This window comes from Mirounga angustirostris, unplaced genomic scaffold, assembly GCF_029215605.1.
Source record: "Mirounga angustirostris isolate CCGP_5_RB_7025 unplaced genomic scaffold, mMirAng1.0.hap1 SCAF_4, whole genome shotgun sequence".
NCBI classification, from domain to species: Eukaryota; Metazoa; Chordata; class Mammalia; order Carnivora; family Phocidae; genus Mirounga; species Mirounga angustirostris.
Window position 1 is genome coordinate 27,976,969 of NW_026991712.1, and position 26,049 is coordinate 28,003,017.

General features: G+C 36.5%; 1 long non-coding RNA gene and 2 pseudogenes across 1 annotated transcript in view; 1 reads left to right on the plus strand and 2 right to left on the minus strand.

Moving 5' to 3' along the window:
- The window catches only part of LOC123858790 (uncharacterized), a 222,018-nt gene that overhangs the window by 97,313 nt on the left and 98,656 nt on the right, over positions 1-26,049 (minus strand). The window lies entirely within an intron of this gene.
- Positions 14,073-15,248, minus strand: LOC123858568 (BH3-interacting domain death agonist-like; annotated as a pseudogene).
- Positions 16,999-17,913, plus strand: LOC123860494 (homeobox protein NANOG-like; annotated as a pseudogene).

Here is a 26,049-nt window from a genome sequence, read left to right on the forward strand (position 1 = left end):
GAATGGCAATGTTTTTCTTTAGCAATGGAGGTATTTAAATTATTTATTTTCTTCAGAATAATGCTGTAGCTTTGTCTTACACATTTTAGTGTAAAGTGCTACACTTTTGTTGCTCTTTAGATAGTTTAAAAAATTATTTTGTTTTCATTTTTGTTCCAGAGAATAGTTATAAAAATATTTCTTAATTTGCAATCAGTAAGACTTTTGTATTTCATTTAATATCTATATGAAACATTTCTCTCTTGTCAAAATGTTAGTAGGAATTTTGGAGTTCAGGAGCATTTGACTAGGAGGCCAAAGATCTAATATCTAACTGAATATTCTGACTTGTGCAAAGCACTTACTTTATCTAAGAGTGGTTTTCTCAGATTTATATGAAGTGGTTAAAGTAGATGACATTGAAGTTTCTAATTATAAATTTATCTTATTATATATATTTTTATCCTCTGTCCCCACATACACACAGCCTGCACACTTTATTAAACATTTTGACCTTTGAAATGATAGGAAATAATAACTTCTTGCATCTTAGAATTTATTTTTATAGATTAAAAACAATATTAGCTTACAAACAATCACTTGTTTCTTTTTTTTTTGAAGACAAGAGTCAAAAGAATTTAAGGTATCGTGAAAGACAAAATAAAAAATACTCCACAATAAATATACCTAAATCTCACTGATAATTTGTAGAGATTTTGGAAAAAGCCCATGAACTTCAGGGACCTCTTATATATTCTATTAAAAACTTCAGCATACTTTTTCTTTAAAGATATATTGTAATGATTTCCCTTACTGTTCAGAAATATTGCACATAGTTTTATTTTCCTTAATGGTTCAAATAATAACTGCCAGCACATCTCTTCAAAGAAATTCTGACGTTTTGTGATTCATACCTTCATTCCATGGATTCTAATAGACCCTTTCCTTCGAATCTTTATTATTCAAATAACCATAGTCTCATTTTGTCCACTAACAGGTGTATTAGTATACAAATAGGGCCATAACTTAAGGGCATAGTTTCCTTATATTTAGAAACATTTCAAGTGTCTGTTATCATTTTAGTAGTATTTTATAGGCTTTCTTTCCTTATGTTTGACTTTATTATCATTCACTAATTTCCTTTCTGAAAACTTATATTTGGATTCCAATCCAATGATTTCCCTCTGGCTTATTCTTCTGCTGCAAGCCTCATAGGCAATTAACTTTCCTTGCATGATTGCCTACTTGGCCTCCCCTACCAGCATTGGGAAGCATCAGGAGAGCAATTTTCGTGTGAATATTTTTTCAACTTACTCAAATTTCTCCTTCCCAATGATTGCAGTCAAGAATTGCCACTCATTTCTGAGAGATTGATCTCCTCACCTTTTCAATCTCTAGCTAACTAGCTGGGATAGAAATTCTGTTTCCCTCCAGGGTAAATTTTTTATTAGAAGAAATTTTATGTAGTTCTGACATTACCATTGGTTTTAAAACTTTGTAGCTGGTTCTAGGCTAGTTTAACAATAACCAATTGATAGTATGTCAGGGTGGTCACACCTGAGGAATGGGTACCACCAGGTATCCAAGGCCAAGTGAGGGTAAAAAGAGAATGAACTGTGGAAAGGAATTTCAGGAAATAGTGACCCGGGGCCTATAATTCTGCTCAATACAGTTATTAAAAAGCCTGAAATTCTCCAAACATATACAATTTAAAATCTGAGGGACCAATTTCCTAGAACATATGTGGGATTGCCTTACAAAAGCCAGGTGATATTACTTCACTAGAAGTCTTGTGGCTCTTGTATTGTCTGTATGTCAACTTCTATTAAACATATTCCAGCACCAAAGATGTAGCATATGTGTGTCCACAACACTAAGATGATTTTGACAGTGCATGAAGTACCTTAAGCAGTCATTGATACTCTAAAAAGTATTATTTAACATTTCTGATATCATTGTGGAAATCTATGCCAGAGAGTTTGTTAATGCGCAAGAGGATGTTAGAAGCAATACTTTTATTGGTGAAATAGTGATGTTCAAACAAAAGTGTTTGATTAGGAAGATAGTGCAAGTCTCATTTTCTTAATATTGGGTGTAAGAATTTGGCAAGCAGGGCATGCAGTTCTTGAGTTTCTATAACTTTGTTGGTCCTTGGGCTACATTGTTTCAACGGTCCCAATTTTTCACCTTTCCCTATGTCTACATCTTTTACCATCTGACTTTGCTGTTTCTCTAACTAAAGAGGAGTATATTTCTCTAACCCTTCATTACTGATTTGGCCATGCCTTACTTTAGCTGGTAGAATATTAGTGTGAGTCCCATAACCACAGGCTTAAAAAGCACTTGGGCAGTTAGGCTTGCCCACTTTGCCCCTACTGTTTCCATAAGATGAGCGCTTCCCCCAGGTAACTACTTCTTTAGTATCTTGGTCCCCAGACCAAATTATATCTTAGCAAAGAGCCAAGTCCAGCCAGGGCTTAAAGCAGAGCCATCCAGCCAAGCCCCTTACCTCCACCTGCCAATATAAAAAGCTTGAATTAAGTATATATTTTTTAGGTTTTTTATGCCATTCAGATTTCATGTCTATTATGTAGTATTATTATAGTAACTCCAAGCTAAAACATTCCTACATCCAAATGCACAGGGAACATATACTTGACCTCACTATAAGGTTGGCCAGTTTTGTCTTGAAGAATCTATACATCCACCTTGGACTTAAGTCTTCATACAAATTGCCAGTGAAAATATTGAAGGGAGAGAGCTACCGAATAGGTCATAAGACTGTTTTGTGCTTTCTTGCTATTAAATCTTTGTACATTAAGCAGTATTTGCCTTCTTTGATACCTACCACTTGGTACTAAGGATATGAAGGAAAAGAAATACATTCCTACCTCCTTTTAAACTCCAGAGACTGAATATTTATCTAGCAATCACTGACATTTGCTGAATGGGCAAAAGGACTCATTTGCAACAATGAAGAAGAACAGTAATGCTCAGTCCTAAAAACCATAGACTTTTTATCAGGGAAAATTTCATGTCCACTTCATGGGAAGATGTCCCAGCTTTACACAGCTACAGTCTTCCAGTGCCTGTACACACAAGGACTCCTACCTGTAGGGAAGAGATGCCTTTTTCTTTTTTTGGTTACCCCCTTCCTCAAATGAAAGAAGGGGCACATGCACTCCATGTTCATAGCAGCAATGTCCACAATAGCCAAACTGTGGAAGGAACTGAGATGCCCTACAACAGACGAATGGATAAAGAAGATGTGGTTCATATATACAATGGAATATTAACCAGCCATCAGAAAGGATGAATACCCACCATTTGTATCAACATGGATGGAACTGGAGGGGATTATGCTAAGTGAAGTAAGTCAAGCAGAGAAAGACAATTATCATATGGTTTCACTCATATGTGGAACATAAGCAATAGCACAGAGGAACACAGGGGAAGGGTGGGAAATCTGAAGGGGGAGAAATCAGAGAGGGAAATGAACCATAAGAGACTATGGACCATGGGAAACAAACTGAGGGTTTTGGGGGAGGGTAACAGTGTGATGGGTACTAAGGAGGACACATGTTGTGATGAGCACTGGGTGTTATACGTAACTAATGAATCATTGAACACTACATCAAAAACTAATGATGTATATAAAGTTGCTAACTGAACATAATAAAAAAAAAGAGAATATTTCTGAATTGTCAGCTAACAGTCCTAACGTAGGATTATATTTTCAATGTAAGCTATAGCCAGATATGTTTGAACGTTTTACACTGTCTTAATTTATGATTCATGGATTCCTACAATTATGGTAAGTTTTGCCAGCCTTTTTCATATATATAATGTTTTTCTCACTTCTTGAATTCATTCTGCATTTGTTTATGCCCTGTCCTTCTTTGCTCACATGCTGAATTTACATCACCTGCCATTTTCAACCCTTGGAACCATAATTCAAGTTAGAAATTACTATCTACACTTGATCTAGAGATGTCTTCAGTCATTCAATCTATGCTTTAAATCCTCTAATTCCCAAAACTCAATTAATTTTAATTCATCTGATTTCTAAGATAAATTTCAGACAGCTATTTCAAAAAGAAAAAGGAAAATTCTTTAAAAATAATTGCACATTAAAAGAAACTATTAAGTACAAATCTACCCTATAAGCACAAAATAAATAAGTTTACTTGTGATAGGAAAGAAAAGTTTGCTCCCTTGACTTGGATGTTGCTTGATGTGAGGTAGTAAACTTTAGTTTAGTGATAGTAAAAATCAACAAATTTTAATCCACATAACTTGAAGCTGGAAGGAAACTTTCTAGGAAGATAAAAGAATCACAAATTCTAATTGAAGGAAAAAGAGTGTGTGTATGGGAGGAAAAATAAGGATCTTTTCATTATACCTATGTTATTTGGAATATAATGAATCTATTAGCTTCCAAATTTTGAACACTAATCTGAAGACTGACATCATGAAATTATCAGTGCATGAAGTATCAGAATTAGATATTTTGTCCTGTATCTAGTCAATTTATCTATAAATGTCATATTTATATTTTGTTTGTTTTGGTCTTTTGTAAATAATGATCCTGGTCATCTCAAATGTGTTAGGTAAATGTAGATAGGCCTGGTTACAAAGTTGGCATTTGCAACCATGACAATTATGACATGTTGAATTTGAAGAGAGTTATTTAGAAGTGCAGATGTCACCAGAAAAAAATGCAACTGGCCAGGTTTTGGGAAGCATTCTTGCACAACACTGCCTGGGTAAACTCACCATGGTCTGGAGGCTGACTTTAGTTGTGAAGGTCAAGACACACAAATTTGTTCAATCAGGGAATGAGTGGACTGTAGTGAATTGACTTTGACAATTATATAACTTCTAATTTATTGTCAGTATTCTAGATATTGCATAGGGTGCCAAATATTTATTTAATTAGTAAATAAATAACAAAGAAGGTCAATGATGAGAATGTGGGATTAGGCTCTGACTGGAGACACTAAAGTAGAATTGCTGGATAACAGTTCCTGAGAACACATTTTAAAAGACTGAAGGTCTTTTTTTGCTGCCTGAAATTCAATTTGTACCATGAAAATAGAACTTCTGCAAGTAATCATGAGTGGAAGGACAAAGGATCTTTCCTGAGTATGGAAGATTCACATCTGACCAGGACTATTTGCCTGTGGACTTAATTCAAGTAGAGAATTAAGCTCTATTTTATTTAAATCACCGATATTTTGGGTTTTCTTTTTCATTCAACCCACCTTAATCTAAATGATACACTCTTTAATTATCAAATAATATATATTCATTTGCATAACTTTGGTTTGATTCTTATTTTGGAATACCAATGGAAAACAATGTTGACATTTCAGGCATCACAATTTGGGGACTCAATATCCAAATTCCCTAAAAAGTAAGGCAGAAATAACTAAAGGAGAAAAATGACTTTTTTTTTTTTTTTCCCTGCCAGTACTGACCATCTACTACAGAACATAGTTATGGTCACCAAAATAACACACTCTCATCAGTAATAATAACTTTTGCACAGGTAGGACAATTTGTAAGTTGTTCTTAACTCCCAAGACCTATTTTGTCACTTTCTTTCTCTGTGATCTATGACAGCGCTGGGAGTGGCCAGCAATCCCTGGACCGACGGATGAAAGATTACTCAAAACTTTGCCGTGAAAGAGAGGAGAAGGCAAGGGGGTCAACGCTCAGAGATGAAGACCCTTTGCTCTTCTTTGCTCCTGCTTTTATTGGGCCTTCAGGGTTATCACAAATCCTTATCACTGGTTCTCAAGCGCCTGATGTGACAAGGGGGTCTTACTGAAACTGAGAGGATTTGCGGGAAGATAAAATATGCTAATCTGCGTGTTCTACTAAACATAGCCTAAGGGACAATGCATACATCTCTTAGATCACAGCGTGGCTGTTGGGCTAAGAGAGCTTCGGGGAAGGTAACTCCCCATGGCATTCCAACAGCAGAGTGGTCGCTCCACAGAGTGGACCCTGCATTCCAAAGGCCCACACCCTTCTCCAAAACCCTCACCTGCCCGCAGCCGCCTCTGTGTTACATTTTAGCAAGCCAGGTATTATGGCTTATTTTATGCTCTACATTAACCCCAACATGACAGAACCTGTTGATTGATTTATATGCCCTCAGTTATGTACATAGCATGCCCCCGACACACACATGCACATCTATGCACACATATAGACACATATCCACTCCATGTACACACACACACAAAGATGAAAATTTAAAGTACTTGCAATTTTGCCAGATAATTGTAAAATAACATTGTATAAAATCTTAAAGACATTAAATATTCACTCGGCAGTGAGTTTCCCACAATCAGAGCAATTTGAACATTGCTAAAAGTTTAGGTAAAGTATGGGTAAGTAGAAAGGAAAGAAATTGATAATTAATAAAAATGTTATAAAGAAGTAAAAGGACTAAAGAGAGTGAAAATTTTGTTTAAGCAAGTGTGAAAAACCACTGCATTGTTTGGCTAAGTATAGATGTACCTAATATGGCCAGAAATCTGAATGTATGATTTCTCAAGAAGCCATGTGCTACCATTTCAATATTCTGAGAACTATCTTTAAAATTAACCAATATTTTCTAGAGGATATTTAGCAAACTAGAGGTCTTTGTAAGATATTCTTTACCAAAAAAAAAAAAAAAGGATTAAATGATCAAATAAATTTTTTCTGTCCAATAGCATTTGCTCTTTACAAAAGCACTTTGTTTTTCAATTTTGAGCTCTTCATTTGTAAGCATTGACCATTATGGATCTAGGGGCTGACCATTATAATATTCTACACCCAGGGCATGTCCCAAACTAAGCCCATTGTGTGCTTCCTTCTTTTATTCTTTTAACTGGGAAAAAAAAAGTAAAATGGAGCAATCTCCCTCTCTCCCTCCCTTTGGCAAAGCCCTGAGATACTAGTTTGGAAATGTTAGTGGAATGTTCTATGACATAGAGAAAAAGCCAGTCTAAAAAGAGTAAAGAATAAAATAAAACTGATAGAAGCAGAAAAAGGATATGGAAAAAACCTTGACAATATCACTCTCCTTGGTTCCATGTCTGCTTTGAACTGCTGCTTACTTTTGCCATGCATTTCTGTAGTTTGGTATCCATAAATTGTCTTCCCCCCCACTAAACTCATTCCACCTGGAGTTCCCTCACTTACAACCAAAATAAAGCTGATTAATTCAAACAATAGACTGCTCTCATCTGTTGAAGATGAGCAGTGCATATTAGCATATACAAAATTCTAAATTGCTTAGGCTGTTTAATTTAGCACAACATTTCTCCAAAACTGTAAAAAAAGAAAAACTCTGTTATTTGTTAGAATGATGGCTCCAAATTCATACTGCCCTTCCTTTTGTGGTGAGCTAAACTACACCATGGACGACCTTTGGGAGCGCTTTTTGTTCCTCTATTCTTAGAAGGGATGAAAAATATACTTCATCTTGAATACCAATTCTGATGGACTGGGAGTGGCTGTCTGAATGTTGTATTGGGAAGGATGCTCGTGCAGAACACGGTTTAGAGAAAAGCAGTGCCATTCAATTAGCAGTATCTGGCATGGGGATTATCATGTAGAATAATAGGGCAGGTAACACAAAATTGCCCTTTTTAACAAGTAAGGTAGCTCCCTATGCTGACCTTTTCCCCTCCGGCATAAAAAGATGGATCTAGATAAAAGAAAGTAGAATTGGCTCAAGATGCAGCTTGCAATGCTTTTTTTTTTTCCGGAATGACCTTAGGTTCTGTTGCACCTTCAAAGTGAGGGAGCTCTTTTGTGTTGGGACAAGCTCAAGTTCTTTGTATTATACCAACAGAACAGATCCATGAGAGATGGAGGGAAGACTAAGGAAAAGAGCTCCCAAATGGCACTGAATAAAAAGCAACAGCATTTAACAATCTTTTTTTTTTCTTCTAGAAATGTATATAGTACTGTCTCTGACTCATATAAGCTCTCCTTTGTTGAGGATATTCAGTGAGGCACATTCTGATCCTTTGCAAGGGCTTTCTATTGCCCAAACCAAAGGACAAGGAGGTCTGGTGTTGCAGCCTATAAAGATCAGCCACTCAGACACAGAGATGCTGTTAGGAGAGTGGATCTGAAGGAGTAGATGGAAAACATCCAGCACAGGCACCAAGGGCCATTAGCGGAGCCAGAAATATGAAACAATAGAAACAAGTATTAATAACACCTTTCTCTCTGAGCCAACAAAGTGGAACCAAGAAAGGTTGTAGGCATAATGTTAGAACTCCCTTCTTTATAAATGGAAAGAGTTAACGTGACCAGGTTTCAGAAATACTGCAGTAGGCAAAGCATCACTCACTGTCAGAAGGTAGGGTTGAACCAGGAACAGTGGAACTTGAAAATGGATTAAGAACTAAAAGGAAATGTATGGTAGCAAGAATGGAGTTTAGTTTAGGCAGCAGTTTACATAATTCTAAAGAGATATAGACAGAAACCAAGAAGTTTCTTTTTTTTGCTTTGTTTTGTCCCATTGTTTATTTTACATTGACAGCCATTACAAGTAATTTGCAAATGTTAACTTATTTAATCCATTTAACCCTATTACATCAATGCTATGCTTCCTTTTAGGATAGAAGCAAATCCAGTGCAAGAGCAGTTCCTGAGCTTAAAAGAAAAGACAAGTTAAGGGAGCACCCTTCACTGACAGGCGGCCTGACTAACAAAATCCTATTCTCCCTAATAAGGGGGACAGACCACCACAGGTAGAAGGACACCATCTCCATCTTACAAATGGCTGCAAAGACAGTGAGATGTTAAATATTTCCTTGACAATATTCACTTGGATAACGAAGCTCAGACAATCTATATTTTTTTTCAAGATTTTATTTATTTATTTGACAGAGAAAAAGAGAGAAAGAAAGAGAGCACAAGCAGGGGGAGTGGCAGGCAGAGGGAGAGGGAGATGCGGGGCTTGATCCCAGGACCCAGGGATGACCTGAGCCGAAGACAGAAGCTTAATCGACTGAGCCACCTAGGCACCCCCAGACAAGCTAAATTTTCATTAAGTATATTATTTTATTATTATTGCCATCTCCTCCTCCCATGACTTCTTCCATCCAGTCTCTTTTTCCAAAACTAAAATTGAGTTAACAAAAGAAGTCAGAGTAGCCAAGTTTGATTGGGCCCTTTAGATGCTAATTCCTGGGTGACTCCCCAAGTCTATACAACTCTGCTTTTCTGCAGTTCTACTGCCAGTGGCTACCTGTTTCAGGGGCAGTCTCTGAGAATACCTCCTCCATGCTTTTCTTTATACTATTTCTATCACCTGGATTGTCTGGATTGTCCTCTCTCCCTATCTCCATTCTGTTAAAATTCTAGTTTTGAGAGCCAACAAAAGTCCTACATGCTTCATGAACACGGTTTTTCCTCATCATCCTTAGCCATAAATAATATTTCTACTTATTGAGATGTTTCTCCAATTGTGGTCCACAGACCAATCATTACAATCATTTGGAGATTTAATTAACATTGCAAATTCTAGGTCCATCCTGGAAGGGGGGAATACGAATCTGCATAATGTCCAAGGTCCCAGAAATTCTGATACTCAAAGTATAAGAAACAGCATTCATTCTAAATTAGTACAGAGATTGTCTTCTTTCTTTCTTGTGGCACTCATCAATTTCTGTCATGTGTTAAAGTTATTTTGTGTCCATTATTATATTGTGAGTACTTCACAGCCACGGACCATGCCTTCATGTTTGTGTCCTTAACAATATCTGGCATGTTGCTCTTTATTAGATAGGTGTTTAATAAATCTTTGTTTTATTTTCATGATTTTCTGGGAAGAAAGAGTTTTATTTCAGAAATAATTGCATTGTTCTAATCAACAATTTATAATAACTCATTTATTTTTAATAAACAGATGCATAGATATGCATAGACAGATATAGATATACCATGTTCTGTGTATATTTACAACTGTACTTCCTTATCAGCATTAACAATTAAGCATATGGCTTAAAAGTCACAATTCAGGGGTGCCTGGGTGGCTCAGTCGTTAAGCGTCTGCCTTCGGCTCAGGTCATGGTCCCAGGGTCTTGGGATAGCGCCCGCATCAGGCTCCCTGCTCAGCGGGAAGCCTGCTTCTCCCCCTCTCCCACTCCCCCTGCTTGTGTTCCCTCTCTCGCTGTGTCTCTCTCTGTCAAATAAATAAATAAAAAATCTTTAAAAAATAAAAAAATAAATAAAAGTCACAATTCAGATATTTATACAACTGGACTCAGCAAACTCAGGAGTGATAAAATGTAAAAATAAAAGATTCAAGAAAAGTCCAAGATATCCCATGAGCTAAACAGAGATGTTGCCTCAATGACAGGAGAAGCTCCAAGGAATATGTCCCCAATCTTTAATCCCATGCTTCCCCTCAGATCCTTTAAAGAAGAATCCAAGTGGGTTGTCTGCCTCCTTTTGAAATTATATCTGCTTCAGGCAAAGCTGGCCTCAAAGGGACCAATTACAGTGAAAACAGGGTGGTTATTTCCTTTTAAATTCCCTTGGTTCAGTAAAGTTGGCTCCCCTTTCTCAGGCCTTCCAGAGGTTCTTCTCAGGACTAAAACCCTAGTTGGGCCGAACAAGCTTTTTCCCTTATAATTCCCTGTAGTACCTCACTTAGTCCTCCCTGTACCACAGCCAGGACCTTTAATAAATTGTGTTAATAAAGTTGATGATAAAATAATCATCTTCTTGTTTGTACTCCATAATGTTCAAGTTCATTTCATGGATGGTTTAACTTTATAAAAGCGACATATTTCAAGCAGCAAGGATTTAACTCTGAATTTTCAGAAAGGTTAATATCTGTCTAGTTATCTAGAAAGTTTCACATGAAGATCAATTAATCTATTTTTTTTTTTCTTTAAAACTAGGCTTTCCTGTCTTTGGGGAGACTGAGTATCTTGAAAGTCAGTCAGAAAGGTTTTTATTAAATAGCTCTACAGTCTAGCAACTTTCACTCTGAAAACCTTAGCCAGACTTATTACTACAGAGGAGGCCTCAGGCAATTAAATCAAAGAAACCCAGGGCACACGCCCATTATCCATGTTTCAACAGCTCTCTTTGTGACAGGTACAACTGAGGTGAAACTCTCTTTTGTAACTCTTCTTAAACTTGACATGGTTCTGTGAAGTCTGTTACAGAGCAATTAAAAAGAGAATCCAATCATACAATTCAACTCTATCTTAAAGCTGCAGCCTGTTCAGCTAAGACAGGTGAGACTTTTAAATAAGGAAAGAAAAGGGTTTATATAATGTCTTTTCTATACCATTTTCCATTAACTATGAATTTGTGTACACTGTAGAATAACATTCAGCTTATTGCTACAAGTTCAATGTGTCAAGTACTTAAATGTAAGATTAAAGAAAATTTAAATTACATTTAGATACATATATTTTAAAATTATAGCTATTCTCAGGTAATGCAAAATTTGATTGGTTCTCATTCCAGTTAGTCTAACAGGAGCTGGGACAAGTTCTATGTTAATGAATCATAACATTTTTGATTTCTTTGGGGACTAGAAATATACTAAGAAAAAGAAGAAAACCTATTATTTGTTATATTATCAATCTTACAAAGAGAACTGGATGAGGGTAGTGTTCTTTGAGTCTTTACTGTGGCTGCTCAGAAGCATAAAACTTTGGGTGACAGGGGAAATGACAACAAATAACCTCCCAACTACTTCCGCATCAGAAAACATCTGCATGTGGTCAAGTCAGTAAAACTCAGTTCTGCTCCTCATTGTTGTCAGATATAAAATGAAGTGTCTGGACAGCTGATCAGTAAAACATTTAAACATTACTTATTTAATTCTTACCTCTATCTATGGACCCTGAAGCTAGAGAAGAAAGTGAAACACTGCGGGACAAGTAGTCCTGAAGTTTGGGTTATTTAGGAGGCATTTGCTAGACTTAAACAAACAAGGAGAATCTGGTGGAGAAAGGGGAGCAGGGCTATCTGTGGAACTAGAGCCGTGCCTTATTTCTATGTAAGGACAGAGCTGTTGAAAGGCTGCACTCTTAGCACAAGGATAGGCGAGGAAAAAGGAGAAAGTTTATCTGACTGATTTAGGCTCTAAGTAGAAAAAAGAGCCTCCCCATAGGAATTCATAACAAAAGTCTGTCCTGTTGTTTGTTGGTATTGAATTGTCACTATCTGTGTTGTCCAGACACTCCAGTGCTGAGAGTTACCATAAAAAGCCATCCCAGGCTGGTAACACCCTTGTCAAGACACCAACTAAAATATCCTTTGGAAGAACACATCCTCTTCTTAAGCCTTACAGAATTCTCTCAAATAATGCCCTAGTGAGCATGAGCTTACAAGCTCTAATTTAACAATATGTACCAGGAAGTTAATCAATATTAGGCACAGTTTTCAGGAAAAACAAACTGCAGAACTCAACCTACAAGTTCAGGTGTAAGACAAAAGGGCAGTGGCAAGTTCAAACTGTTATACAGAACTTGATGTTGAGTGGGGGTGGAGGAGAGAAAAGTAAAAAGATTAATTAATATTAATCATTGCTAAATAAAGTATAGGTGTTGATATTTTAAGATTAACTTCAAAAACAAAAATAAAATGTATAAACTTCAATTCAGTGCAAGGGGTGTTGGGGAACAAGAATTAAAACAATTTTTGAACACATATTAAAAATAAATATATTATCTGGAAATATCAAATTGTACATTGAAGAAGCCATATATCCAGAAAGCATAAAATAAGATGATATAAGCATAAATCTATCAGTAATAATAAAGAATATAATTAATTAATTTATTTTTAATAGTGTTACTGGAAGATTTAGTTCCAATGGTAGCCTTCATACTGCATGGCTTTTAGTACTGCTTTTAGTATTTGCAACATATTGCAGATATCAGATTGAGACCCAGCCCTAGTGTGGTATGTATTTAATACTGAACAATATAGTCATTTTTTTTCTTTTCTGATTAAACTCTCAAGGAAGAGAAAAGTGTTTTTGGTAACAAAAAAGTATTGAGTACCTAATTAATCTTGTTCATATGCTTCCCCAGAGTGTCATATTCACAGTAGCAAGAGTGTTACTGGTAAGAGTAACAGTAACATGTGTGATATGGACCCAGAATCCACTATCATACTTTTAAACAGAATCCTAGGAAATGCTTATCGGGGTTGCACTGCTTCTAAAATGTAAGCTCTCACTGGTTTATTCTGGCACTACCCAAGTGACTTGCTTTTGTTATTACTTGCATTCTGACTGTGTCTTTAAGAAAGGGAACCACCTCAAGTGCTGAATTTTTTTAAAAGTCTAACCATTCTTTCATCTTTTATGACTAGAAACCTATTTTCTTCAGATGTAGCTTCTTGGGCAAGGATCAGCTGAGGCATATGGGAGGGAAATAAAAATACAAGATTATTAACAGACATTCCCCTATGGGGAGGTATGCAGTAGCTTCTGGTACTCCATTAGCTTAAAATTTTTATCAAAGCTTTGACTTCCTGGAAAGAGAAAAGGTGCATTTAGTTATGCAATTTTGGAAACTGAGGTTGACATGGGCCCTTAAATTACTTCCACATCTTTTAATTGCCTGTGGTCCTTCTTGACTCAAATAAAAGGAAATCAAATTGAAAAAAAAATAATCAAACACATGCTCTTGAGGCCTGATTTTTCCCTTGTTTGAGGATAGAACTTTAGTCCAGAACCTCTCATACTGTTTGGTTTTTAAATGAGAATACTTTACTTTTTTAGTATTAAGATAGTATTAAGATGTTTTTCGTTTGTGAGGGGTATGTGCATCTGTCTCCAGTCCTTGCTCTCCTCAAACACGCCTGCTGTAAGACCATGCCCCAAGGCTGCACTTTAATAAACAGTAAAGTTGTTTTTTAAAATAAAAAAAAAAATGTGTTTTTTTCACTTCTGCCTTACAATCTGTTCCTCAATTTAATTTCAAGTGAAGACCCATACAGCTGAAATAAGATAAAGGCACAGTGTGTAGGGGATTTAGAAGATGGCATGAAACTCACTGAAATATGTACAAGTTGACATTTTCATTCAAGCATGTTAATGTAAAGATTTCTAAATGGATTACCTGCTTAAAATATCCTCTTTAAAGTAGTAAGAAATAAACAGCTATTATCTCCTGCCTATCTTCTCTAAGAACTTTGTTTAAAAGGCCACAGCTCCATCTCCGCTGGAGAAATGTATACAGTTGTCACCATATCAAGTTTTAACCAGTCATACTTTTGAAGAGCTGTCCACTCAGCCCATTCATTCCTGCCAAGTTCCTCACGTAGGTGAGTAGGTTTTGGTTAATAAAGTTCACTGTTGTGCAAAAGACATTGTGGAGCAAGGATGGTGTGTGATTGGTCACCTTTTTGGCCAACAGTATGGTCAACATCAGCTTGGTCTTCTCTTTCTCCATGTCTTTAGGATCAGCCTGCACAACCTGCTCCAACACAGCAGTGAGGTACTTCCTTCTGTCTTCTCCCACAGGATCACACTCATAAACTGCATTGCCAGGTTATACACTAGTCTTGAGTGGATGCTGTGATCCATCCGGCATCCAACTCACTCCATTTGGGTGGGTTGCCTGGTGAGATCCTGGATGATTTCCTCTCAGAATCTGTCTCCTCACTTTTCAGGAAGTGGCTGCCATTTGAGTGGCTCACATTTCAGGAAGTTGCCATTATCTGTAGCTCATCATCATGGTCCCCCTGCAGGTAAGCTGCTACGGGCTATTCATGGCTCAACACCTCCAACTCTTTGTGGAGATTATAGTTGGAGCAGTTTTAGAGGAAGCCAAACACCAGCAAATTTGTGATGCATTCATCCTGGAGGGCTGAACATTGCTGACCTTAGAATCCATGGCCCAAGCAGCCTTGCAGGGTTCTCACTTGCTTCTGGCTTTGCAGGTGTTCCAAGTCAGCAGCCTCCAATGGGGATAAAACTTTAAAGGCTCTTATGTCCATAATTTATTAGATGTCATACTTTTGCTGCTTGCTCCAGCTATTAAGTTTCTTGGGCATTCCAGACTGAACTCCTCACCCACCAGTTGTGGCAGGAGGCTGAGAGGTGGGCAGCTGGGGGGCGTGGTGCTGGGTGCCAGGTGAGGTGAGGTGGAGGCAAAGTCCCCAAGGCACCAAGAATATAAATTTATTAAACTCAACAGGTAAAAATAAAAAGAGGTTACCTTATTGGATAAAATACAACCTAACTATTTACAACTTAAAATCAGCATATATAAGACATAAGACCACAGAAAGTTTGAATGTTAACTAACAAAAAAATGAAGTTAATATCATAGCCTAAAATGTATTAGGAAAAAATATACATAACTGTAAAAAGCAATGAGCAAATCCACAATTATAATAAAATACAGTTTAACACAACTCTCATAATGGGGAAATAGATCAATGGGGAAAATTTTGAAGAATAAAGATTTGAATAATCTGATTACAAATTAATAATGGGCACAATTAACCCTGCAGTCAACAATCAGAAAATACAGTTTTCAAGCATTTGCAGAAAAGACAGTGGTACTGTCTATTTATTTGACTCAAAAGGAAAACTAATCATATTTCAAAAGAACAATGTTTTGTCAAGTTTACCATTAGTAATAAATCAATATCCAAAAGATAAACAAACAATAATAAAATAAATTAAAATTTTAAAAGCATATTTCTGAGTAAGTGTGATGAAATAATAGAAATCAGAAAATACTTAATACTAAATGTAGTGAAAAGTACTACGATTATACCCTTAAAATGCTAATGGAAAATAAACTGTATAAATATAAAAATAAAAAGCTGTATAAATATAAGCTTTATAAATATAAAATAAGAAATTAATAACAGAAAACAAAAACGCAATAGAGAAGATCCTGAAATATAAATATTGGTTTTTTAAAAAGCAAAATTAATGAACTAGACAAACCACTCACAAGGCTGATCAAGGGAAACAAAATAAGTTCCAAATAAACAATATTAAGAACTAAAAAGGGGAAGGGATGCCTGGCTGGCTCAGTCCCTGGAGCATGTGACTCTTGATCTCAGGGTCATGAGACCAAACCCCATGCTCAGTGTAGAGCTTACTTTAAAAATAATAATAATAAAAAAAAAGTTTTAAAAAGAATTAAAAAGGGGAATATAGCAGTGATTTTTAAAAAGATATATAAAAAGAATATATTTTGAATACTTAAACTTGAAAATTTAGAGAAAATAGTCAATACACAAAAAAATATATATAGCTTACCAAAATTAACTCAGTATGAAATAGAAAACATTAATTAACTATAAAGTTTAAAAAGATTGAATCAATCCCCCAAGAGGGGAGAAGGAAGGAAAGAAGGAAGGAAGGAAGGAAACAGGGGAGGGAGAAAGGAAGGGAGGGAAGAGGGAGAAAGAGTCAAAGAAAATAAAACACCAGGCACAGAGGGGGAAAGAAATAATACCTCACATATAAATTGTTCCAGGGATTTGAAATAGAGCAAATGCTTTCTAATCAATGCATGAAGCAGTATAAATTTATGTTGTAAAAACTGATAATTGTAGTAATATAATCCATAACCCATAACGTTTTAGCTGGGATCATGGCCAACCAGCTAGAGATTATATATCCCATCATTGCTTAAAGCTGCATAGACCATGTAAAGAAAAGGATTATCTCACTAGGTTCAGAAAAAAGTATTTGACTGAAGTTATACATTCAACATTAAAATTAAAAATACATATAAACAACTTTTCAGCAATCAAGGAACAAACCAAATTTCTTAGGGTAATAAAATGTGTCTATCAAAAAGCCTATGGCAGGCTCCATTGGGCTGGTTGGCTCTTACTATTGGGGTGGTGACACACTTCATCTTGTCTTTCTCAGACTCTTAACATCTGGAGGTGTTCCTACTCCTCTCAGCTCTTCCACCTAAATCCATAAACCTGGGCCATTCTTACAATCTTGCTCCTTTTTTTTTTTTTTCCGTCTACCCTCAACTCACCAACATGAGTGCAGATCCAACTCTGCCCCAGTGCCCACCTGGTCCTGAAGCACCCAGTTCTAGGGACTCTTCTCCAATGCCTGAGATTTATGGGCCTGAAGAAAATTATGCGTCCCTGCAAATGTCATCTGCTGAGACACCCTACGCGGAGACTGTCTCTCCTCTTCCTTCGTCCATGGATCTGCTTGTTCAGGACAGCCCCGACTCCTCCACCAGTCCCAGGGTAAAACTACCACCCACTTCTGGAGAGGAGAGAACAGTGAGGAAGGAAGATATGAACTAGAGCAAGAAACAGAAGATCAGGAAGATCAGGACTATGTTCTCTCAGACCCAACTCTATGTCCTCAATGATTGATTTCAGAGACAGAAATACCTCAGTCTCCAGCAGATGCAAGAACTTTCCAACATTCTGAACCTTAGTTATAAGCAGGTGAAGACCTGGTTCCAGAACCAGAGAATGAAATGTAAGAGGTGGCAGAAAAAACATTGGCCAAAGGAGAGCAAGAGTGTGACTCAGAACAGCACAGCAACCACAGAATACCCAGGCTTCTATTCCTACCACCAGGGATACCTGAGGAACACTTCCGGAAACCTTCCAATATGGAGCAACCAGACCTGGAATAACCCGAATTGGAGCAACCAGACCTGGAACAGCCAGTCTTGGAGCAACCACTCCTGGGCCAGTCAGACCTGGTGCCCCCAAGCCTGGAACAATCAGCTCTAGAACTGTGGAGAGGAATCCCTGCAGCCCCAGATCCAGTCCCAGCAAAATTCCATCAGCTATTTGGAGTCCATCTTAGAAACTTTTGGGGAAAGCCATAGTGTAATACAACAATCTGTGAAGTATTTTAGTACCCAGCAAATAAGGAATTTGTTCCCAAATTACTCTGTGAAGAACATACAGCCTGAAGATGTGTGACGATGAGTATATTATTTGATCTCAATTTGGGCGGTGGCTGTATTACTTCTCCTAGGCTTTGTCTTTAAGGGTCCTATATAGCTCTGCCTCAATATTCTGTTTCCCATTATTATTTATTGTGTCCATTGAGGGGGTACAATTGGAGTCAAAGAGGTTTCAGTAGCGTTGGCTGCTATGGACAACATGATAAAAGGTGTTTCTGGCTATAGATAACTAGATACAATCCTAATGTGGATATCTTTAGGCTCTAGAATCTAACCTCAAGAATAGGAAGTGAAGATACAAAGACATGTGATGAAGGATAATTTGTATTTTCTGAGATTGTGAGGCTTTTCTTGTTAATAACCTCAATTGTTAACGGTGAAGGGTTAAGCTATAATGTGCTTCATTGATTTCCTCTGTCCCTTGTGATGTTTTACTAGAACTGTTAATTTGTTCATTATTCTAGTATTTGTAGAAAGATGTTTTGTATTTTAATGTATCATGATAATAGTACCAGTTTGGCTGATTCGTTTATAGGTTTAAGTACAAATAAATAAAATACCCACTTAAAAAAAAAAAAAGCCTACGGCAACAACATAATGGATAGTAAAATGTTAGAAATGTTGCTTTAAGAGTTTGAATAAAACAAGATCCAAATATCACAGTGTGTATTAAATATCATAGTAAGGATTCAGTCAGCGCAGCAAGAAAAACAAGCAGCAGTTTAAAGATTGGAACACCAAATATCTTCATGTATTGACTTATAATTATTTACTTAGAAATCAAGATAGCTACACATTTTTAGATTTAATAGGACAGTTAGGTAAGGATTTTAGCTAGAAGATTAATAACACAGATCAATATATATGTTAAAGATAAATCAATATATAAAAATCAGTAATAAAGTTAGAAAATGTGCTTTGAAATAATAAATCTTGATTTCATGTATGAGTGTATAAGAGAAAATAATTCCAATAACAATTATGATTCTGTGTGTGTGTGTTGGGAGGAACATATTCTAAAATTTATATAGAAGAGTAAAAGATCAAGAATAATCAAAATGTTCTTTAAGAAAAAGAACTGGTGTGTGTGGTAGGTGGATAAACTTGCCTTATAAGATATCATGTGTTATGAAAAAAAAAAAGACAATATAGTATTGATGTAAAGATAAATCAACACACAAATGGAACAGAATAGGAGCCACCATAAAAAATATCTGTGTGGGGTGCCTGGGTGGCTCAGTTAGTTAAGCATCTGCTTTCAGCTCAGGTCATGATCCCAGGGTCTGGGATTGAGTCCCAATTGGGCTCCTTGCTCAACAGGGAGCTTGTTTCTCCCTCTGCCTGCCACTCCCCCTGCTGTGCTCTCTCTCTGTCTGACAAATAAATAAATAAAATCTTTAAAAAAAAATCTGTGTGTAGGAAAGTGTCATTTGTGATGTGAGATATAATCAAACATCAATGGGAAAAGCTGGACTCATTTTTTAAAACAATGCTGGAATGATATATTTAAAAATATAAGTGGATTCCTATTTCACATTGTATACACAATTACCTTATCAGGAAAAATAAGAACCTTAAACATTTAGAAAAAATTATATAATACCTTTTTAGCTTCAGTAATGTATGGTTTCTTAAAGAATACAAACAAAAAAGTATAAACCATAAATGAAACTCTATTGACAGTTTAGCTGTATTTAAATAAAAATTTAAGTGCTCCAAAAGACAACACAGTAACAAAAACAGTAAAGAAAAAAATCACAGATGTGGGCAGCTAACTGCAAAATATATTACCAAGACAATTAAATATCAATAGCACATGACAAATATATACAATTCAAAAGAGAAAATGGGATTGTCAATACAAGTAAAAAATGCTCAGTCTCACAAATATCATGGAAATTTAGAGGAAAGCCACAATGAAAATCATTATCACATATAGCAAACTGGCAGAAAAAAACAAAAACAAAAACAAAAACCTTTTTTTTTTTTAAAGATTTTATTTATATATTTGACAGAGAGAAACACAGCGAGAGAGGGAACACAAGCAGGGGGAGTGGGAGAGGGAGAAGCAGGCTCCCCGCTGAGCAGAGAGCCCGATGTGGGACTCTATCCCAGGACCCTGGGATCACGACCTGAGCCGAAGGCAGACGCTTAACGACTGAGCCACCCAGGCGCCCCAAAACAAAAAACCTTTTAAGTTAATTAGAATGTGAACAAACTGAAAACTTTAGCTGATGATGGTGAGAGTGCAAATGAGCACAATCCCATCTGAAAATCAAGTTGCTGAAAACTTATTAACGTTGAAGAGTTTGCAAGCGCTTCAGACAAGCCATTCCAATCCAGGTTTATACCCTGGAGAAACACTTGAATATTTTCTCCTACAGATATGTACAAGAATGTTCAAAGCAGCAGTATTTCAAATCTCAGGAATTTAGAAATAACTTAAATGTCTATTGGCAGGAGAATAGATGATAAATTCCGGTATATGTATACACTGGGGCATTCTACATCTCTGAAAGTGAATAATACAGAGCTATATGAGTCATAATGATATAATTTCTGTAAAAATTAAAACAGAAAATGACACCCTATATTATTTCAATTTAATTTGTATACATGTATACATAAAGTATATTTGTATACATACATACATGAAGTATAAAGGAGCAAATGAAATTTGTAAACACATTCAAATTCAAAATGATGATTAACTCTAATTGGGAGGGTGGAGAATATGATCCAAGAGGATTAGGGAAAAGTGCTCTGATAGAAATATTTTATTTCTTAAGCTGCGTTATGGGTATATTGCCATTTTGCATACAGTTCTCTCTCTCCCTTTCTCTCCATTTGCTTCTTGAAATCAAGACAAAAATAAATATATTAAGATAATTTGACTTTATAAGAGAATCAGTTTAAAACAAAAAACACTGAAGTTATGTTTTCCATGAATTGACAATACTATATACACCAATTTTGAGAGTGGAAACCAACCACAGTGAGGGCATTTCTTTGAAGGATCTAATCTTTCTGATTCTCACTCAAATAAATTTTCTCCAACCCAGGAACATGTAAATAATAACACTATAAAGGTACTTGAAGGCAAAAAGAGCATGTCATCATGCTGGGAATTCATCTGCCTTTCTGATTAATATTAGATGTAAGCAATTTCAGACTACTGATTAGATTTATCAATAATTAATGCAATGTTATTGTGGATGATTAAAGTTATTTCTTTTAATGGGATTCTCAAATCACTTTTAACACCCTGATATAAATTCTTCATGACATATAGCCCTGCATACACTTTAGCAAGCCTACCAGATAAGTTTTATAATAGTGATTCAACCAATCTCAGAGCACCAATGAGGAAGAATTTTTTTCAGGCTTGTCTAATAAATGCTTATAATAAATGCTGAAAACCTTCACGGGTAGCAAGATTGCTCTCTATATCTACTCTTATCAACTTTCTTTTACCAGTCTATGATTTATTTTAACTTATTTCATATTCAGGTATGTTTATTCTGTAATTTGACTCACATATGAGAAAATAAAGTTGAAAAAACAGCTTCAAAGTCTACTTGGTATGTCAACACTGTAATATGTCAACTGGTAATGAGGTTCTTTATGTATTTGGAGAACTTAAATACAGATTTCTATAAAAATGAAATGTTTATCTTCACAAGAAAAATAGACTATGTCATTATATCAGGTTGTGAATTTTTCCCCCTTCTGTAATGTTCCCTGATGTCCCAGAATAGTTACTTTAACTTAGGAAAATTAATATGTGTTTATACTCAAGATTTATCCTGAAAACATAAAACTTAAGGAGAAAGTGAGACAATTTATTGATAGTTCTTGAGCCAAAGAATACAGCTATTGAAGAAAAAGGGTGATATCATAATTTTAGAAGATCTTAGAAACATTTGCTCTGGAATCAAAGTAGGCAAACCACCAAGGAGGAAAAATATTGACATAAAAATAAATAAAACCATGAAATCTCCCCAGTAATCAAATAAATGCAAAAAATAAATCATCAATGAGATACCACTCATAATAATATCAGATTTGGCACAGAATTATTAAAATTTCAAATATCTGAAGAAATGAACATTCCTATAACCAGCTAATAATAATGTAAGTCAATATCTTTCTAAAGACCACAAAATGTTAGATGGAGGAGGCAAGATGGCAGAAGATTAGGGGACCTCGTTTCATCTGGTCCCTTGAATTTAGCTAGATAACTATCAAACCATTCTGAACACCCATGAATTCGGCCTGAGATGTAAGAAAAAAATATCTGGAATTCTACAAGTAGAAAAGTGACTGCTTTTTACAAGGTAGGAGGTGCAGAGAAGTGTATCTTAGGGGAGATATTAGAAGATAAAGAGATGGGGGAGGGAACCTCCATAAGCTAGCTACTGGAAAGTGATATAGCCCCAGAGGGCAAAACCAGAACCCTTAGAAATCTGCTCCAGTTAAAGATATCCCTGTCTGAAAGGGGCTTAGGGGATAAAACAGGCAGAATTCTAGGTGGATCAGTGTGGTCTCAGGATCCCAGGAGTCACAGAACTAGAAGGGGTACCTGAGCCAGTAGAGTTCCCTAGCAGTGGAGCAGGGGAAATGGTTAAGGTCAGCGAGCCCAGAAGGGGGATCTCAGGTCAGGTTGCCATAAACCACAAGCTGCCCGGCACTCTGCCTGGAACCCTACAATGGACTGGAACACGGGAACCATCTGCCATCCTCCGGGAGGGGCTGAGCAGGTACACACAGGATTCCGAGACTGCTCTCAGCACCAGAGCCCTATAAAAGGCAGTAACTCGGGACTCTCGGGGTCCCCCGGGGAGGACTGCTGTGGGCACGCACCGCAGGAGTCTGCGGAGTTTGGCACACACAAAAGTTAAGACCGTTTGTCCCAGAGTGTTTACTGAAAAGGGGGTCTGCGATCTTTCAGCTCTGGGGCTAGAAATGGGGGCACAGTCATTTTTATACTGATCCTCAAAAGAGGTGTGGAAAGCCTTCAGGAAACAAAAGCCACATAGAAAACCAGCTTACACTAAGCCCAGGCCCCATGGCAAGGGGCAGTGCAACTCCACCCAAGCAAAGACACCTGAAAAGCAGCACAGCAGGCCCCTCCCCCAGAAGACCAACTGGAAGAACAGGTGCATGACAAGTTTATGGATCCCACAAGACTGTAAAACTCCAGCGCTAGGGGAAAATAGTATATAGAACTCGAGGTTTTTCTCATGATTCGTTTATCTTTTAGTCTAAAATTTCCCATTTCTTTTTTTTCTTTTTTCCCTTTTCACCTAGTTTCTTATTTTATCAACTCTGTTTTTTTAGTTGCTTTTTAACTTTTATTTTTTCCATCTACATTTTATAGATATATGCTTCATTTTTGGCCTCCTTTCTCTCTACTCAATTTTATTTTTGTGTGTGTATATATATAGATAGATAGATAGATAGATATTCTGCTTTCCTTGCAATTTTGGGAGTTAGTGTCTTCTAACACAGAGACCAAAATTCACTCAGGAACAAGTGGATCATCCTGTTTTGCCCACCCTGTGAGGTTATATTCTCTCTCCCCTTCTCCTTTTTTTTGTTTTTACTTTGTTTTGTTTTGTTTTGTTTGCTTTTCTGTTTTGGTTTCTGACATTTTCTGATTTGTCTAGTGTGTATGTTGCTTGGGTCATGGTTGATACTTTTGATTCTGCTCACTTGCTCATCCATTCTTCTCTGGGCAAAATGACTAGCAGGAGGAATTCACAACAAAAAAAGAACCAGAGGTAATATTTTCTGCCACAGATCTAATTGATATGGATGTAAGTAAGATGTCAGAGATGGAATTCAGGATAACAATTATAAAGTTAATAGCTGGGCGTGACAAAAGCATAAAAGACACTACAGAATCTCTTAGTGCAGAAATGAAATCTAATCAGGCCAAAATTAAAAATGCTTTAACTGATACGCAGTCTACATTGGATGATCTAGCAGCTAGGGTGAATGAGGCAGAAGAGAGAGTAAGTGACCTAGACAACAGGTTGATGGTAAGGAAGGAAGCTGAGGAAAAGAGAGAAAAACAACTAATAACCCATGAAGAGAGGTTTTGAGAAATTAGTGATGCCATGAAATGTACCAACGTCAGAATTATGTAAGTGCCTGAGGGTGAAGAGAGAGAGGGGACCAGAAGGTATATTTGAGCAAATCATAGCCGAGAATTTCCCTAATCTAGGGAAGGAAAAAAGCATTCTTGTCCAAGGAGTAGAGAGGACACCTCCCCAAATCAATAAAAATAGATCAACACCCCGTCATATAATAATGAAGCTTGCAAATTTCAAAGAAAAAGAGAAAATCCTGAAAGCAGCTGGAAACAAGAGGTTCTTAACCTACAGAGGTAGGAACATTAGACTGATATCAGACCTATCCACAGAGACCTGGCAGGCCAGAAAGACCTGGCATGATATATTCAGTGTATTAAATGAGAAGAACATGCAGCCAAGAATACATTATCCAGCAAGGCTGTTATTCAGAACAGAAGGAAACATAAAGAGCTTCCGGAACAGACAGAAACTGAAAGGATATGTGACCACCAAGCCATCCCTGCAAGAAATATTAAGGGGCATCCTGTAAGTAAAGAGAGAGCCCAAGAGTAACACAGACCAGAAAGAAACAGAGACAATCTAGAGAAAAAGGGACTTTACAGGCCATACAAGGGCACTAAATTCATATCTTTCAATAGTTACTCTGAATTTAAATGGGCTAAATGCTCCAATCAAAAGACATAAGGTATCAGATTGGATAAAAAGGACAGCTGGGATAGCAATCCTTATATTAGACAAATTAGATTTTAAACCAAAGACTGTAGTAAGAGATGAAGAGGGACACTATATCATACTTAAAGGGTCTATCCAACAAGAAGATCTAACAATTTTAATATTTATGCCCCCAACATGGGAGCAGCCAATTATATAAACCAATTAATAACCAAAGTAAAGAAACACAAAAGAAATTGATAACTCTACATTAAGAGTAAGGGACTTTAACACCGCACTCACAGCAATGGATAGATAATCTAAGCAGAAGACCAACAAAGAAACAAGGGCTTTGAATGACACACTGAACCAGATGGATTTTACAGATATATACAGAACATTCCATCCTAAAACAACAGCATACTCATTCTTCTCGAGGGCACATGGAACTTCTCCAGAATAGATCACATACTGGGTCACAAATCAAGTCTCAAATGATACCAAAAGATCGGGATTATTCCCTGCCTGTTTTCAGAGCACAGTGTTTTGAAACTTGAAATCAATCACAAGAGGGAATTTGGAAGGAACTCAAATACTGGAAGGTTAAGGAGCATCCTACTAAAGAATGAATGGGTCAACCAGGAAATTAAAGAAGAATTTTAAAAATTCATGGAAACTAATGAGAATGAAAACACAACTGTTCAAAATCTTTGGGATACAGCAAAGGCAGTCCTAAGAGGGAAGTACATTGCAATAAAAGCCTCTCTCAAAAAATAGAAAAATCCCAAATACACAAGTTAACCTAACACCTAAAGGACCTGGAGAAAGAACAGCAAATAAAGCCTAAACAAAGGAGGAGAAGAGAAATAATAAAGAATAGAGCAGAAATCAATGAAATAGAAACTAGAAGAACAGTAAAACAGATCAATGAAACTAGAAGCTGGTTCTCTGAAAGAATTAATAAGATTGATAAACTTCTAGCCAGACTTATCAAAAAGAAAAGAGAAAGGACCCAAATTAATAAAATCATGAATGAAAGGGGAAAGATCATGATTAACATCAAGGAAATACAAACAATTTTAAGAACATAGAATGAGCAACTATATGCCAACAAATTAGGCAATCTGGAAGAAATGGACGCATTCTTAGAGATATATAAAACACCAAAACTGAAACAGGAAGAAATAGAAAATCTGAACGAACCAATAACCAGCAAAGAAATTGAAGCACTAATCAAAAACCTCCCTAAAAAGAAGAGTCCAGGGACAGACAGCTTCCCAGGGGAATTCTACCAAACATTTAAAGAAATAATACCTATTCTACGGAAGCTGTTTCAAAAAATAGAGGTGGAAGGATAACTTTCAAACTCGTTCAATGAGGCCAGCATTACCCTGATCTCAAAA